This window comes from Pleurodeles waltl, chromosome 1_2 (genome assembly GCF_031143425.1).
Source record: "Pleurodeles waltl isolate 20211129_DDA chromosome 1_2, aPleWal1.hap1.20221129, whole genome shotgun sequence".
Lineage (NCBI taxonomy): Eukaryota > Metazoa > Chordata > Amphibia > Caudata > Salamandridae > Pleurodeles > Pleurodeles waltl.
This window is the reverse complement of record NC_090437.1, coordinates 390,612,847-390,629,692: the sequence shown is the minus strand read 5'-3', so window position 1 is coordinate 390,629,692 and position 16,846 is coordinate 390,612,847.

Below are 16,846 nucleotides of genomic sequence, written 5' to 3'. Positions count from 1 at the left end.
TAAAAAACAAGGTTTAGGCCTGGCAAAGGATTTAGTTTATCAGGTTGAAAAGCAGTTTAAAAGTGTGCTACAGGCTGCACTGGCAGGCCTGAGGCATGCTTTAAAGGGCTCCTTTAGTGGGTGGCACAGTGAGTATTGCTGCCCACTAGCAGCACTTGATTTAGAGGCCCAATGTATCGGTACTACCATATAATATGGACTTACAAGTGAATTACATGTTCCAATCAGGTGTAAGCTAAATTTGCCATGTTTTAGGAAGAGAGCATGCACACTTTAGCAGTGGTAAAGTGCACAGGGTCTTAATACCAACACAAATGAATTCAGAAAACAGGTGGGTGAAGGCAGAAAGCTAAAGGACAGAGAAAGTCAAGTAGTAACACTCAGTAACTTCAGTTCAGGATTTTTTCCATGTCCTTTCTGATACCTAACGGTACACTCCTTAATTTGTATTTTACTAGTGTTCCCTATTCTTACCTTTGTTTCTTTATTTCCTTACCTTTGTTTCTGTATTTGAAAGCCTATATCTTCACTAAAGAAGAAGCAAATAAACAAGAAAAATCACCACACCTTCTTCCTACACACATACACACACATCACACAAAACACACACACAAACACACATGCACATACACATACAGCCACCTTCATTTCCTCAAAGGGTAAAGTCTACGTCTTTTTGAATGGCCACTGGGGCACCACTTGCTGGACCTGACCCTGCAGAGAGAGAAAAAACAAACTGACCTATAAAGCAAAAGATCTCTGTTTGGTGGTGGCAGTAGGGATGGGGCTTGTGAGATGGTGTCCAAGAGGGGGTGCAGGTAGTGTTGCTATTTGCAAAGGAGCAGTTGCTTTATGAGATGTGTCTTTGTTTTATTCCCAAAGAGTAAGAAGACATGGTGCTTGTCAAATTAGAATCAGGATGGACTTCCAGTCCCTTAGTACATAATAAAAAAGGATACTTTCTTTTTTTGCATTAACTACCTCACGCTTTTCTATTTTAAGGTTATGTGTGTTGAATTGAATGACAAAATTCATGATCTACATGAAGACACAATTGTTGCTGTAAAAGACAAAACACAACATTTGAGATAGTGCATAATAGTTTAAGAAGCTTGTGATGCACTTAAAAGGCAGAAAGTATTCAAAATTAGCATGCCAAATGCCATTTCAACAGACCAGAGATTTGGAGTATCTAATGCTAACATCCATACATTTTGATTTATACACTTATTTTTAATGCACATGAATGGAGACGAAAATGTATTATAGAAGTGAAACTTGTAGACAGGTACTAATGAGCAGGAAGGTGCTAAGATATTCTTGTGGAAGGAATGAGAGAAGGCATTGGTAAACTGATACGTCTAACTTTAAGAAGATTTGAGTTTACCATTTTCTAAATTATTCATTTTATTGTGCCAACTTCAGAATGAAGCTACGGTTTGCAAGCAATGTTCTTGATGCTTTTTCCAGCTGGCACAATGAAGGTGAAGATGTTGAACATGGTGGCATAGGGCTAGGTGTCCTTGATAAAGAGGAATCTAGTCTGTGTGTTGACATGATGCTCATTTTATTTGCGTCTTGTGAATTATGAACACTCATATGTCTTTTGATGCGCAATATGTGTATCATACTTGTTATGGTTGTTTGGCTCATGCTGATCGTTGTTCGCTCATTGGTGAATATTCTGTGGTGATTTTATGTGTGTTGGCTTGGAGTGTAAATGCTTACTGTGAGAGAAAGATCCAAAGGAAGCACGTGCGGCACCTCATGATACTTTTTAAGAAGGTGCTAAAGTTTAAATTCTGAGGCAGAAAAGGAGATTAAAATATGGGGTACTGTATGATAAGTCCAGGGCAGAGCAGAAGATAGAGAAACGGTTACCCTCTCGATCTACTACCTGTAAGGGACTGAAGGGCGAGGCCTGTCTGGCTGAACATGAATATGGGTAGAAAGATTCCACCGTATTCTTGCATGAAGTCTGAAAACATTGGTGACTGGGCCATTTTTTTCCTTCAGTGTAGGTAGTTGTAACAATAATTCCAAGGGACATATTTACAAGAAAATGACACATCATAGATGATGCAACACTTTTCTTGAACCCCATTTCACCCCCTAAGGACACCATGTGTGCGCTGTATTTATAATATGGCACTCTATGGCATACATTAGGCCAATAGCGTCAATAATTGTGATGGTATGGTGGCACTTTTGTGGATTAGTGCCAAAAATGATGGCGATAATCCACCAAAGTCAAGGGAGGCCCATTGACTACAATGGGAGCTTCACTCTAATTCCTGCCTAGGGCATGTGTTAAAAATTATGCTAAAACTGGCACAGTGAAATCTTGTGAATTTCACTGCCCTGTTTTTCTGGGCCTCCTAACGGGGGAACACCCCCGCCTTGCATTCATTTTGCTTGGCGCAGGCATTATGTGGCACAAGAAGTTACAAAGTGGCGCAATGCTTGCATTACGCCACTTTGTAAATATGGGGTGACTAAAATGCCTCCTTAACACCACATCAGCGTAATAAAATTATGCCATTGTGGTGCAAGGAGGCGCAAGAGGCTTGTAAATATGCCCCTAAGTTTTACATCTGGCGTCAGCCAAGACATTTTGATTTCAGTAAAAATACACATAAAATATACATAATTAACAGGGCTTACAGCCATCCCTCTTCATCCACTGGCATGTTGTTGGATCATTCAAATGTTTCTTCCTCCTACTACAACATACAGCATGAGGAAGCTAGTCAGCCCATTCCAGCCATTGGCTACCTTCACTGTGAGTGACACCAATCTTGTCTTTCTCAAAGTCCATATCCACATGCAAAGTAATACCCTTCAGTGCAAACAAATGTATTAACTTTTTCCCCATGGTTTGATATATGTTTGAGAGTGCTCGGCAGTTCTCACAATACTGTGTTATAAACAAAAAGGCAAAACAAAAGGCGCATTGACAAGACAAAAGGCTCATTGACAACGCTAAAAAAGGCTCTCAGCCAACGCTAGACCAATTGACTTTGCCCGTGCTTGTTTAGAGATGGGGTTGGAAGTTACAGTCTTACTGCACTATATACAGTAGTTTTGATCTTTTTCTCTCGTTAAAAGCTTAGGGGCATATTTATACTCCGTTTGCGCCGAATTTGCGTCGTTTTCTTCGACGCAAATTCAACGCAAAACTAACTCCATATTTATACTTTGGCGTTAGACGCGTCTAGCGCCAAAGTTCATGGAGTTAGCGTCATTTTTTTGCGTGAACACCTTCCTTGCGTTAATGAGATGCAAGGTAGGCGTTCCCGTCTTAAAAAATGACTCCCAGGCATGTGCGTGGTATTTATACTCCCGGGCAAAAATCACGCCCGGGAGTGGGCGGGGCAAAAAACCCCGCATTTGCGCCTCTTTTTAACGCCTGGTCAGGGCAGGCGTTAAGGGACCTGTGGGCTCAGAATGAGCCCAGAGGTGCCCTCCCCTGCCCCCAGGGACACCCCTTGCCACCCTTGCCCACCCCAGGAGGACACCCAAGGATGGAGGGACCCATCCCAGGCAAGAAAAGGTAAGTTGTGGTAAGTATTTTTTTTAAAACAAATTGTGGCATAGGGGGGCCTGATTTGTGCCCCCCTACATGCCACTATGCCCAATGACCATGCCCATGCCCAGGGGACATAAGTCACCTGGGCATGGCCATTGGGCAAGGGGGCATGAATCCTGTCTTTGCTAAGACAGGAGTCATGTTAATGGCGTCTGGGCGCCCCAAAAAAATGGCGCAAATCGGGTTAAGACGATTTTTTTTGCCTCAGCCTGACTTGCCCCATTTTGGGATGCCCAAACGCCATTTTTCCCTACGCCGGCGCTGCCTGGTGTACGTCGTTTTTTTTCACGCACACCTGGCAGCGCCGGTCGGCTAACGCCATTCAATAAATACGGCGCCCGCATGGCGCTTCAGAATGGCATTCGCCGGCGCTAGTTTTTTGGGCGCAAAACTGCGTTAGCGCAGTTTTGCGTAAAAAGTATAAATATGGGCCTTAGTTTTTTGAGGAACATGATAAGTTCCTTTCGACTCTAAGCAAAAGGTCTGCGCCCCTGTGGATATTGCTAGAACAGTCCGTTCTTGAATAATGGCCTACGTTAACGAAACAAGATATCCTTTTTGATGCCAATAGAACAGAGGACCATAATCATGAAATGCTTCAGGGCCCTTGGAAGGACGAAGAGGATAAGGATGAATTCGAGGCATAAAACATGGCCGTGAAAACACTACTTGGAAAAGAACCTTTAGTTTTTGGTAAACTGTTTATTAGACTCCGTCGAAATGTCTATCCCACATCGCCATATTTGTTTTGTTCTCTAAACCTTACCAGGTACTTTTTTAAACATTTTGACCGTGTTTGAACGCCTTCTTTTCAAAGGGACGCCACAGATATAACTTTGTTGCCTCTGAGAGACATGAGACCCGGCCTAAACCCTGCAATTAATCATCAATGCCTTAAATACACAAAGCTACGGATATGCAGTGATAGGCCAAGCAATGCCCAATGTTTGACACTCTTCTTAAAGTACTGTTTCGTCATAAAGTAGTTTTTGAGACTAGAAAAAGCATTGCCAAAGTCAATAAGTCTCACCTTTGTGATTTATTGGCTTTTTCAATGATTTTTGCCATGCTGTACAGCATCCCTGATGCTGTGCAGCATAGTTAAAGGCAATAAACTTAAAAAATAGTGCTATGACGCCGCAGTTACGTCATTTTGTAAGCACGTTCACCCCGCATTCGCGCACCTACAAAAGGATGGGAGCACCGTTGTGAAGGTTGATTGCTTATATTTCAAAAATGCAATATTAAGAATATTAGACTTGCTTTTTTCTCTAACTTAGCACAACTTAGATCTCGTTGTTCATCTTTTCATGACGTTGTTGTCTAACATGTGACCTGAAACTGCTGTTTATCCTGTGCCATAATAAAGTTTCGTAGACCTAAACAGCTCAGTCAATGGCTACCCCTAGCCACCTGAGCAGAGTACACTTTCCCAAGGACAGAACAACTGCCCTAGACTAAATAACATACTATGTAACATTTCATTTACTGAGATCAGATGCTGTGAACATTAGAACTCCCTGTATTAGAATAGTGAGAAATTCTTGAATGTATTTCATTGCAAACTGTTGCTCTTTGTTTAATTTCAATTGGTTATGAGCATGTGACCATGTACAGATGTAGTAAATGTAATTTTTTTCAAAGCCCTGGAAAAGGGTGTGATTTCTCCATACTAGGAGGAAACCCTTTCCGCATCCTTTGACGGTGAATCTGCTGGGTTTTGAGTAGAACTCTATTGGGGTTGTGCTGTATTTTCTGTTCAATTGAATGCTCATTGATCTAAACTTGATGGCTTGTCTATGCATTTCTGTACTTTAAATAACTGAGCAGATTTAAAATGGAGTTCCATGTCTGTTGTACTTTCCCCGAAAAACACTTTGTTCCTTCTTTCTGTGTATTCCCTCTCTATCTTACTAAGAGAGACAGGGTCCAGCGGGGAGCACCAAAGTCAGAAAGGGACTACACCGCTGATGATGACAGTGCGTACTGGAGGACATTTAATGTACAGGTTTGCATGTCGTCACTAGTGGGGTGGTGAGCAACACAGAGGGCCTGGGTAGGGAGAAAACAACTCTCAAAGGGGTGAGAAGCAACAGGTGATAGAAAAAGTAGGTCCCTAAAAGTGAGCAGTGAAGGACACAATAAAGGAAAGGTCAGACACAAGATGGACACGGCAATCCATTGAAAAACAAAATCAACGGAGAGTGAGAAGAAAGCCAACCAATGGTAAAAATGTGTGAGCTCAAAACTCCTATATGCTCTTGGTAAGCCCACAATATGTCTCACAACAGACTGTGCCTGTGGTGTCCAGTAGGCTCGACCTAAAAATGACACTGAAACTATATATTTTGACCCAGTTTATATTTTATTGTGTTAGATCAGTGGATTTTCTCATTCAAGATAAATCCATGGTCTGTTTTCTTCACAGTAACACTAATTTCTAGAAAAAATTCTCACAATTTGCATTCTTGTTTCCTGACCATAACTTTAAACTTTACGTTTTTAGAAACATTGTTGCGTTTATTAACAGAAAATCAATCAGCATGTGTTTTAGTTTTGGAATACATTCCCTTATTGTAGCAGCAGCAGAATCTAAGACCTTTCCCAACAAGGTGTGACAAAGCCAAGAAGCATACCTTTATTTAGTGTAAAGTTTTAATGTGATGCTTATGAACTTCAATATCGTGTTTAGCTTTAAGACTTTGTAGGGCATTTAACATGTCCATTCTACTGTTCACTGCAACGCCATAGCCTCTTCTTGGTCTCTAGGTCTGTCTTTCCTCATGCACTATGTTTACATCATAGATAGATAGATATATAGATAGATAGATAGATAGATAGATAGATAGATAGATAGATAGATAGATAGATAGATAGATAGATAGATAGATAGATATACCTATGAATTGATGACACAAAGATCCCACCAGCCTCATTTGAACTCCTAAATTGCATATATAGTCTGGCACCAACACTCTAGTCTACAGTCTCTCAGACCATGATCACATTTTACATTTAGGTCCAGAGATAAACTGATGACCAATTGCAATCAAAGACAAATAGTCTTATTGTATTTTCCAAGTCCACTGATGGCTGCAGCACCATTAATTAGACTATGGGGCTTAATTAGAGTATTGCAGATGTGGTACATCCCCTACAAATTGGAGGATGTCTTATCGATCCTTCTTAAACTATAAACCTATGAAGGTATTTTAGACAGGACATTGCCTATTTTTGGTTGATGTCCTGCCTCTGTCCTGCATCTGCCAAACTCTGGAAGTCCCCCTTGAGTCTGATTACAACTGCCTCAGAAGAGTACTTGGAATATATAATACTTGAAAATATCCAGTACCCCTTGGTTCGGGTCATATTGGGTGCAATAAATTCCAATTAGTTAGAGTATATGGGGAATAACATGTAGATTTTTGTGCTCACTGCACCAAGATCCGCATGTCCTAGTAAATACTGAGCAATTTCACCTGCCAAAATTTAGTGTGGATTGTGTACTTTAGCCTACCTGGTAAATACTGGATGTGATATACTCTGCCCAACTCAAACAAAAATGTGCCTAGCAATTAGAGTTTTTCCAACACCTGCAATCCCCCCAAAGTCTTCAAAACTGTTTTTATTCTCACGCCATGCTTTCATTTTATATCTAAACATAAACAGACATAATAGAGTATGATTGGTTGATCAACCATACCTACCTCACTTGCTCCGCGTCTTCCTCTTTGTATTGTAACATCATGGGCCCTGCTCAGTCTTTAGGTCTGTCTTTGCTCTCTCACCAGGATTCAACTGTGCATGACGAGACAAAAAAGAAACAGATACTGAAAGCAGCCCCCTTTCCTGCTTGATGCCACACCACAAACTCATCTCAACCTCCAAACCTGTGTTTGCTCTCACGCTGGACCTGATTCATAATGTTTTTGGGTACATGCATGCAATATATTCATCAAAATAAAGCATTGGCAAAACCATTAGCCTTGCTTTAATGTACCAACAAGCGTAAACACAGGTATTCACAATGTTGTTTGCATTCACTGTATACACAAATGTTCATCACTTTAAAGTCTGCCTTACTGGAAATGTTAATGCTGAGAAACAGTAGTAGTAATATTATTTTCTGAGTAAAACACAGAACGGAAAACTGAATTGGACAAACTGAATAATTTAATTTAAAAAACTATAATAGTATTGTCATTATTAAAAATTAAACACTCAATTAAAATTAAGAATCAAATTAACTTTTTTGAATTAAAATATTTAAACCTAGAAATAATACATGCAAACTTACCTGTAAAGTAAACAGATGGAAAAATCTGCGATGCAAAGGTATTCCAAATGTGCTTCCCTTGATGTACTGACTCCAGATGTAAAGACTGACGAAGTAACAACTGACACTACCATGGGTGGGAATGTAGAATAGAATAAGGGGGAGCCAGGGAGCTTAAACCAAGCTTCTCCAAGCACATCCCTCAAGCCCATAGATCTTTAAGATCGGAATTAGAAAGAAAAACCAACATTTTCTAAGGAAGAGCCAAGTTAAGGTATCTCTAAAGTTGATGATCGAAATGGAAGAGGGGTTGACTGAGACTACAATACAGCAACATGTTCCTTCTCTTAGCCCTCCTCCTGTTGCTGCCAGAGAAGAACAGCACTGGCACATGTGTGTGTGACTGAAAGGAATTTAGGTCAGGCTCCTGATGTAACACATTAGCTTGACTTTCTAAAGTGCTTGATACAAAATGATTAAAAAAAGGTTATTAACATATTGTAAAATTCATTAATAATTATTATATATATGTATATATATATATATATATATATATATATATATATATATTATATATATATATATATATATATAGATATATGTACATATATTTTAAGTAGTCGAACTAAATTAATTTATTTCACAATTACATTGTTCTATTTTAAGTCCTTACCAGCATTATTTTCTATGGGTGTTACAGTACCAGTGGCTGGCCATGTATGGTGATGGACTTAATGCAGCTCTGAGTCAGAGTACATTTACTGTGGCGTTCATTCGTTTTGGCTGTAGTAACTTTAGAATTGCCATTGTGAGTGGCAATGGGCTTACTCTTTTGTGATTGGGTTCATGATCCTCCTAAAACACCCTTCTAGTTCTCATTTAACACCTTTTTACTCCTCCAAAACCCATTCCCTTTGATAGTATATATTCCCTATTGTGTAACCTCTCTCCCCTGTTCCGCCTATATTTACTGCTAAAACCTAGGCAAAGGCATATGTGTGCTGAGAGCCAGAGATCTCCGCACAGAAAAGGTAGGAGAAGCAAAGACCTTTGCATGTAGTATTTTAGTACTACTCAACGTACCACAAAATCCAGTTCGTATCCAGGTCCCTCTCTGGGGCTATGAAAATGTCTATTTTGGATCAAAGATGGGATGGAGTTGGACCAGAAACATCTGAAGTCAAAACTAATGGGATTATACAACAAAAATACTTTTTTATAAGTCTTGATGTTCCTCGGGATGCACAGTCAACTTGGTAAAATCACTTGTCTCTTGCATATCAGTGTATCAACTCTGAACCTGAAGTGCTTGTACTATCATTTAAGGAAATGCATTAAATAAAGTTTAAAATCTATTTGTGGAATCCATGCATTAAATAGGGTGAAGAATGAATACAAGACAAGTATATCACTGCTTATTGAAGAAAGCAAAGTAGGCGGATCAAAAGTAGCAGGGATGAAACGTTTTTTTGTTTTATTTTTAGTCTTCATATTGACATAAAGCATCCACTCCTCGAGATGTGCAGGCAACTAAATTTAAATCAATTCACTTCAGATATAGCTTAATCCCTTGACAAAGTTACTGAAGTCTGGGAGCATACTAACTAGGCCCTATGTTTCACACTCACTTAGCTTTTCTTTATCAAAATGAAAGTGGCATTTGTTTTTCATTATTGTATTTTTCTGGGCTGACAAAATTAATAGAAAGATAGGGACTACCTTACAGGGCACATCAGACTGGTGTGAGGATTTTCATCACACCAGGCAAAATAGAATATTGCCAGCTGGAGGGCTTCCCATACTCTGAAGGCAAATATTATTTTCAGGGTTTTTTCAGTAATTTGGTACCATCTTTAAGTGGTTTATTTAGGCTGCTCAATTACCTCCCCTTATAAACGCACTGGCCTGACTATCCAGGTTTACTTTTTACCCCTTAACTGTTGAGCCTTTTTTCCCCTAAGAGCTAATTCCTTTTTGGCTATTTGAGGTAGCTCATGCTCCGTACCCTTTTTTCCACAGCAGGTATCAATGCCAAATTTGCATCCTCTTTCTCCAACAACCTGAAATTCTAAAGGTACCCATGGTTTGTGAACTCCCCCGGACGGGCCAAGAGAACTATAGCTACATTTTGAGTTTTGGGGTGTAGTGAATCCTAGTTCGTTTTAATGGGATAACAGGAGTTAGCTTAGCCTCTGGCTTGCAGACTCGTGCCCCCGTCCCCTAGTGACTTTTAACCTACTTAACTTGCTCTGTCTTAGCCCATTTAATTATTTAATTCTTCTAAGATGGCTGCCTTGTTTATAGTTAGGCCACTTGCTATGCTTTGCATTATCAGTGTCTCCGCGCTAAGGCGTCAAGATCAAGCAACAAAGACATACAAACAGTAGGTGTTCACACTTCGGGATTTTCCCTCTCTATACTTTCGAGGGATTGTTTATATTAATTGCCGTCCCAAGCATGTCTGTTATCTATTATTTGAGAACACACCTACGTCAGGGGTCCTTGTAGATCTGTATAAATACATCGCATTTTAGACAGATAATCAGAGGGATTCCGACCAGAGGGCATCGCTACCATCGCTGATATCAATGCTGCACGTCGTCTTGACGATGACCCAGTCTTCGTGTCCCTGCGGAGTCTGAGATAGAGACCTCATTCCAAGGTAATGAGGGTTGGGGGCTCCTCCCATGGACATGGCATTGGCAGATTAGGTTTAGCAAACCCAGCTCTCCTTTAGGTAGGAGGTTAGGCCTCTCACATTAGGGTATTAGGGCATATTACATCTCGTATGTCTCTCTCATGCATTGCAAGATGATGGGGTCTTCGTAATAATGACTCTTGTTTTCACAGTTCTGTTTCTTGCATTATTCATTATCCTAATCATTGCAGCCCATGCAACTTATCTCAAATTGCAGTTATGTTAAATAAAAACTATGGAAACTTTACTGCATCTTTGTCATTGCCTGTGTTTGTATGAGACATGATATATCTGTGAGAAAGGGGTAATCTCCGTTTAACCACGACACTCCCTGAGATGTCTTATTCTTGAGTCCATGCATAAAGGCTGCCACAAATCACCTTTTACTATTGTGTTTCTGGTGAGGTGCTGCTAGAGAGCCGGTAAGGTTGGGACAACAGTTGCGATTTGTTGTAGGATAGGCATAGTCACCTACAGACAAAAGTAGTGTCATCCTTTAACCAGCAGTCTTGCCCAGAGCAAGAGTCCAAACTACGACAGGGGAAAAAGTAGGAAGAAAGTGCGCCTGATAAAAGTGTTTGGTATTGAGAGAACGTAGTTTAAACATTACCTATTTTAGATGTGAAATGCTTATATTTAACAATGCTGCATTAATAATATTATTAATTGAAACGTATTTTAAACGTGGAGAATTTTTCACATGCATAAACTAATTTCGACTGTAAGAAATAATTGCTTGTATTATGACTAACTTAAAATATTAACATGTATAAAGACTGCATTTTATTAGAATCCATACATCTTAAGTTAGCGTGAGTCGGAAACTAGCTGTGCAGCTCTCATATTAAAGCGTATTTTTCTGTTTCTCCAGTGTGCTGACTTGCAAAAGGCCATGACCCAGCAATTGTTCTTTTCTTCGCTTATTTGCAACAATGCTAGTTTTTCTCATCCGCATGCTAGCAGCTTTAGTATAAAAATTATAAACTTTGCAACAATTATGGACACTTTCAAGGACATTGAATCACGGAAAAGAGAACTCTTGACCCGAAGAGTGTGCCAGAAAATGAAGTAACCCCGGATGTGCCACCTACGAAAAACGTCAATTATGAAGAGCAATTAGAAGAATGAAAATTATCATAGAATGACAAATGCATTACTTAATGTATAATTTGATAGGTTACAGATAGTGGGGTGTAGTGACTGCCCAATAGAATTTTGGGGGAATGTATTTCGAAAAAGGGATAAAAACTCATGACACAGGAGACTCGAGAGACTTAGGTAGGGAATGATATCGATTGCATCCAGAAACTCTGTCACTCTATTTGGTGATCTGAGACTTAGACAAAACCATCCTCACCCATAGACTGCCCCATTACACTTTCTTCCTTATGAGGGAAGTGTCCCCTGCTATTCGATTAGATAGACTGACGGCGATCTAACTGATGTCCTGAAGACGAAGACTGATCCCGTATGCTGACCTATTTCGAGGAGGGTAATTATACTGTTGCTAATGGAAATTCATTTGTTTGCCTTTCTTTCTAGGTACCAACCTCTGTGTATTTTTGATAAGAGACCTTAGTTAGATGTTTTCCAAATTGATGTTCTAAATTGTTTTGCATGAAGCCCAACATGCTGATGCTAATTAGTGGCCAGATGAGGCATTCACTTTGACTGACGTAGTTGACGTGACTGACGTGGTGCTATGCTGAACCAAACATTATATGAGGTTTAGGCGTCTAGATTTGTTCATCTTCATATTACTATCTTATGACTGTGATCTTTGCATTATTGCCATTTTGTGACTATGCTCTTTTGCTTCTTGGTTTTGAGATTAATACATTTGCTATTAGATTGTAATCAATAGGGACTAAAATTCACAAAACTCCAGTAAGGTGTGGTTATTCATGACTGAAAGGTCATGGTTGCGCCGAAGGTTTACTAATGTCTAAAGTGAAATATACTGTGGTGATATATGTTGACAATATTATTGACATATTGATTGATATATTGATCAGTTATCTCGTCTTACGGTGTCTCACCACTGGGTCCAAAGATTCATCGGCTTCAAACGAGTCCCGATGTGTATAAATTAACATAGAAGGACGCGTTATCAGTTCTGGTAGCAGAGCGACGGTTTGGCCCTTGGGGGCCCTAGGACGGAGTTTCATTGTTTAATTTGTTTTTCTGTGATAATGCAATTTGGAGAGATGATGGGTTGCTAGGTTCGCCATGGCTTTCCCGGGATCTCAGAGCCTGCCTAAATGAGTTGGGAATGTTCTCTGCGCCATAGTATGTGTGGTTAGGGTCTTTGCGCTTACCTAAGCTTATGCATCTTGCAGGTGGTTGTGAAAATTTTGCATGTATTTAGGCCAAATTAAGTGTTGTTTAGCAGGAGTGGGCGCACTCCACAGTATGAGAGTAGGGAAGTTGGCATACTTCATGTGAATGTAGCGCTTGTTGCTCAAAATTATCCACGTGGTTGGTTGTTGTGTACTGACCTGTTGAAGTCTAAGACTCCGGAGTATGATGATAAATGTGGTTTATGTTGTAATCTGTGCGGTTTAATAGGTCAATCGGGCGTGGTTGACAAGTCGAGTTTGAGTTATGATGTACGTGTGAAACCTTCGATGGAGATTTGACAAATTCTAAAGTGCACTAGAAGGAGTCATTGACAAGTCGAGAGTAGGATTTGCAGGTCGAATTCTGCTTGCGTATGTGAGAACTGAGAAGGAGAGAGTAGCGGCCGAGGCTTCAAGTGAAATCTCTGTAAAGTTCTGAAGCGAATGTGTTACCCTTCCTGTAGTAAACCGACAAGATTTGTGTTGTCATTTTAAGGTGCTCGCAATAATTCGCATTCGTTTGTATGAGTTGTAAGGGGTCAGTGAAGAGTGAACGAGCCGCAAGACTTTGTCAGCTGCAGTGTGTGTGAGTGTGACGTCAGTGGTGCCGCGCTGAGATAGGTCAGATGCCGAGAGGGGTCGCGCACGGATTGGCTGCTGTCCGTGAGAGGCAATAGGCTGAGAAAGGGCAGGTGAAGAGTGTCCTGGGAACTAAGCCATTTCTGATTAAATACAAAATAAAGAATTGCAAAAATGAATTTTGTCAAGGCATTCAAAAGCGCTCTAAAAGGAGATGTATATATTGTTGCAACCGATGGTGAACCTACACCACCTGAGGGTACTCCGGCTTACATAGTGATGGAAGAAAAAGGTGTCGCACCTTGTTTATGGATGAAACAGTGGCGCAAATTAACAGAAAAAGAAGGGTGTTTAGCGTTTCCAGAGCATGGGACGTTTAATCCACAGGTACTAGAAAATCTGAGGTGGATGTTAAGTACACAGAAGCCACCTCCGAGACCGGCACAATACGAGGCTTTGGCGATCTGGGACTTGATGGCTCTTAAACATAGACAAGAAAGGTTTCAGAGAAGACTGAGAAGGGCAGAAAAATCCTATGCAGAGGCTAGATGGGACAATGAGAGCAAAATGTGGAGACGGGGAATTGTAGATGGGTTGAAGTTATTCCCAGCAATAACACAGGGAGAAGAGACACACGGAAAGAAAGCCTCTTGTAAAACCGACAAGGATTCAGGCAAAACTAAAGAAAATAAAAGGTCCTGGGAAGAGGAAGATGATTCAGATGATGAGGAATTTATGGATAGATTGTTACATGATCGTCCGCCACCGTATGCGGTAAGTGACAGTGCTCCAAGCACTAGCTTGGATCCTGGGAACCAGACGCAGGAGAAGGGAGTTACTGATACGGTACAGACTAGCGATACAGCTTCGATACAGAATGGTGTCAGTGTACCCACTGCACCAGACTTGCCGATACAGTTGCAGCCTCCACCGCAGATAAAAAGAATTTACCCTGATGTCCCAGTGCTTGAGACTACTACAAACTTGATAGTGCCGCCAGACCCGATATACACAAAGCCAAAGTTAATACAGATTGAATCGACCCCGAAGCTAGTGTCTCAACCGCCACAGCTGATACCTGGGTATAACCCTGTAGCAGGACCACCGTTATTACCTGTACCGGGTACACTGGAGCAGACCTATGGTGTTGCAGCTCCAAGAAGCTTGGGACCAGGTCAGACACCTGCCGCTATATCGTTACCTATTACTGTTGGTCCCCCAGTGCCATTGTATGCGCAAGGTAAGACAGGGACGTGTGATCAGGGAGCTATGACTCAGGAAGCGATAAGAGGAGGGCCTATGAGAACTCCACAGATAATGGCCCCTGGAGAACAGGTAAATGAGCCACCGAGACCCTTGATGGACCTTAGTCCAGTAGGGGCACCTCTCGAAGCGATGCGTCAAGCAGGGTTGGGAGTTTTGACTCCCCAAACCATGAGTACAAATACTTCACACTCTCCAATGATACATGCAGGGAACATTTCACTGCAGGGGTTTACAGTACAACAGCTAAATGAGTGGTTAGAGAAAACTTGTACCTCACAAAAGACTACAGTGACCACAGTTGAACCTGAGAAAGAAAAACAAGATGAATACTTGAATTTTATACGACTAGGGGCAGAAGCTGCCGAGTTAGTGGAAGGAACAATGGGAGTAAATAGGTTGGAATCATACACTGAGGCAGAATTGAGGTACTTATGCCCCAAGATTACCAAAGAGGTAGGCAAAGTACATCAGAGATTAGCGAATTTGGCAGACAAATAAAATATTGATATCGGAAACACTAAACATTTGAAAAGAAGTTACAGATTAGATTTTGACTCCAAAGATTTTGAACACATGAGATCTGCAGGTATGAAGGCACACCTGAGAGAACTGTTGCAAAGTGCACAAATTTGGGGTGCATTAAAGAAATTGGAAGGCCGATGGGCAAAGAAAGAGATAAGGGAAAGGGAGATAGCCCAGGGTCCAATAAAGTTGGGACCACACCTAATCTAGATTCAGTAAAAATCTTACCTATGAGAGAGACAGCTGGTGGTGTTTTAGTGCATGTGCCATGGACTAGAGGAGACATTTTATCCTTTACGAATGATTATCCTAGGCTTAGAGAAAAGCCGATGGAGTGGTATCAACAGACGGATAGGTTCGTGAAGCTTGCAAAGTGTCTCTGGGAAGACTTGAATACTTTGTTTGAGATTATTGTTCCGCCAGATTTGTGGCTCGAGTGCAAGAGAGGGGTAGATTGGCCCACGAAGGAGCCGGCAAGAGATAAGGTGACTGGAGCACCTTCAGAAGAGGTGATGAAATATTATCATTAAGTAATTGAGTTCTTGAAACAAAAGGTGTCACCGAAGGTGACCGATTGGAAGAAAATCGACCGAACCTCTCAAGAGGTTAAGGAGTCAATACATGCGTACTACGAGAGATTATTAAAAGCGTTCAAACATTACAGTGGTACTGAGACTATCGAACCGAAGGACATGAATCATCTTGTGTTTAGGTTCGTCGAAGGGCTGAGGCCGGAGGTCAGCCAGATGATTAAGAATCATTTGATTTGTTGGCAAGCTAAACCGATTGATGAAGTGTTGCAGTATGCGAAATACTGTAGTGATGAGATTGAGTTGAAGCAGAAAAAGTTGAAAGAGAAAGCGATGGTGATGCAGATAAGGGCTGCACAAGCTGGAATACAGGGGAATGGAGTTCAGCAAATGATACAGCAACAACCGCAAATGAATGGTGTGTTTCAGGCACAGCCGAGAGGCAGAGGTCGAGGGTTTGTGAACCGCGGTTCGGACATGAATAATGTTGTTATTCAAAACGACGGTCAGGGAATGAAAAAGATGTCACCATGTCATGCGTGCGGGGGCATGGGGCATTGGAAACGGGATTGTCCAAATATGGTGCAGGATGGTGCAGTTCAGCAAAGCATTAATGTCGGTACATTACAAAATCCACGAGGTTCAAAAATGAGACATCAAAACCCGAAGTTTCAGAATAATTTGGTACAAATGCCAGGGGTACAACCTATGCAGCAGATGCAAATGCCGCGTTTTCAGTCAGTATCAATTCAACCAGTGCAACAGCAGATTCCTATGGTGCCTAGACAGCAAATGCAATTACCCATGGCTCCGATGGGATAGCAACAGGTGATGCTTCCTCAGCAGGTCACAGGCCAGGTAACCAATCAAAACAGCACTGTGCAACAATTCCCATTACGAGGTGAAAGTGGCATGAATGAGGATTGGTCAGATGACAGCTCAGACAGTGAAGAGTGCAGGCTTGCAGCATCTTTAGAGGTGGATCAGAGAGGCCCATATGTAGAGTAATGGGCTATAAGGTTTCATTTTTGGTAGATACAGGAGCTA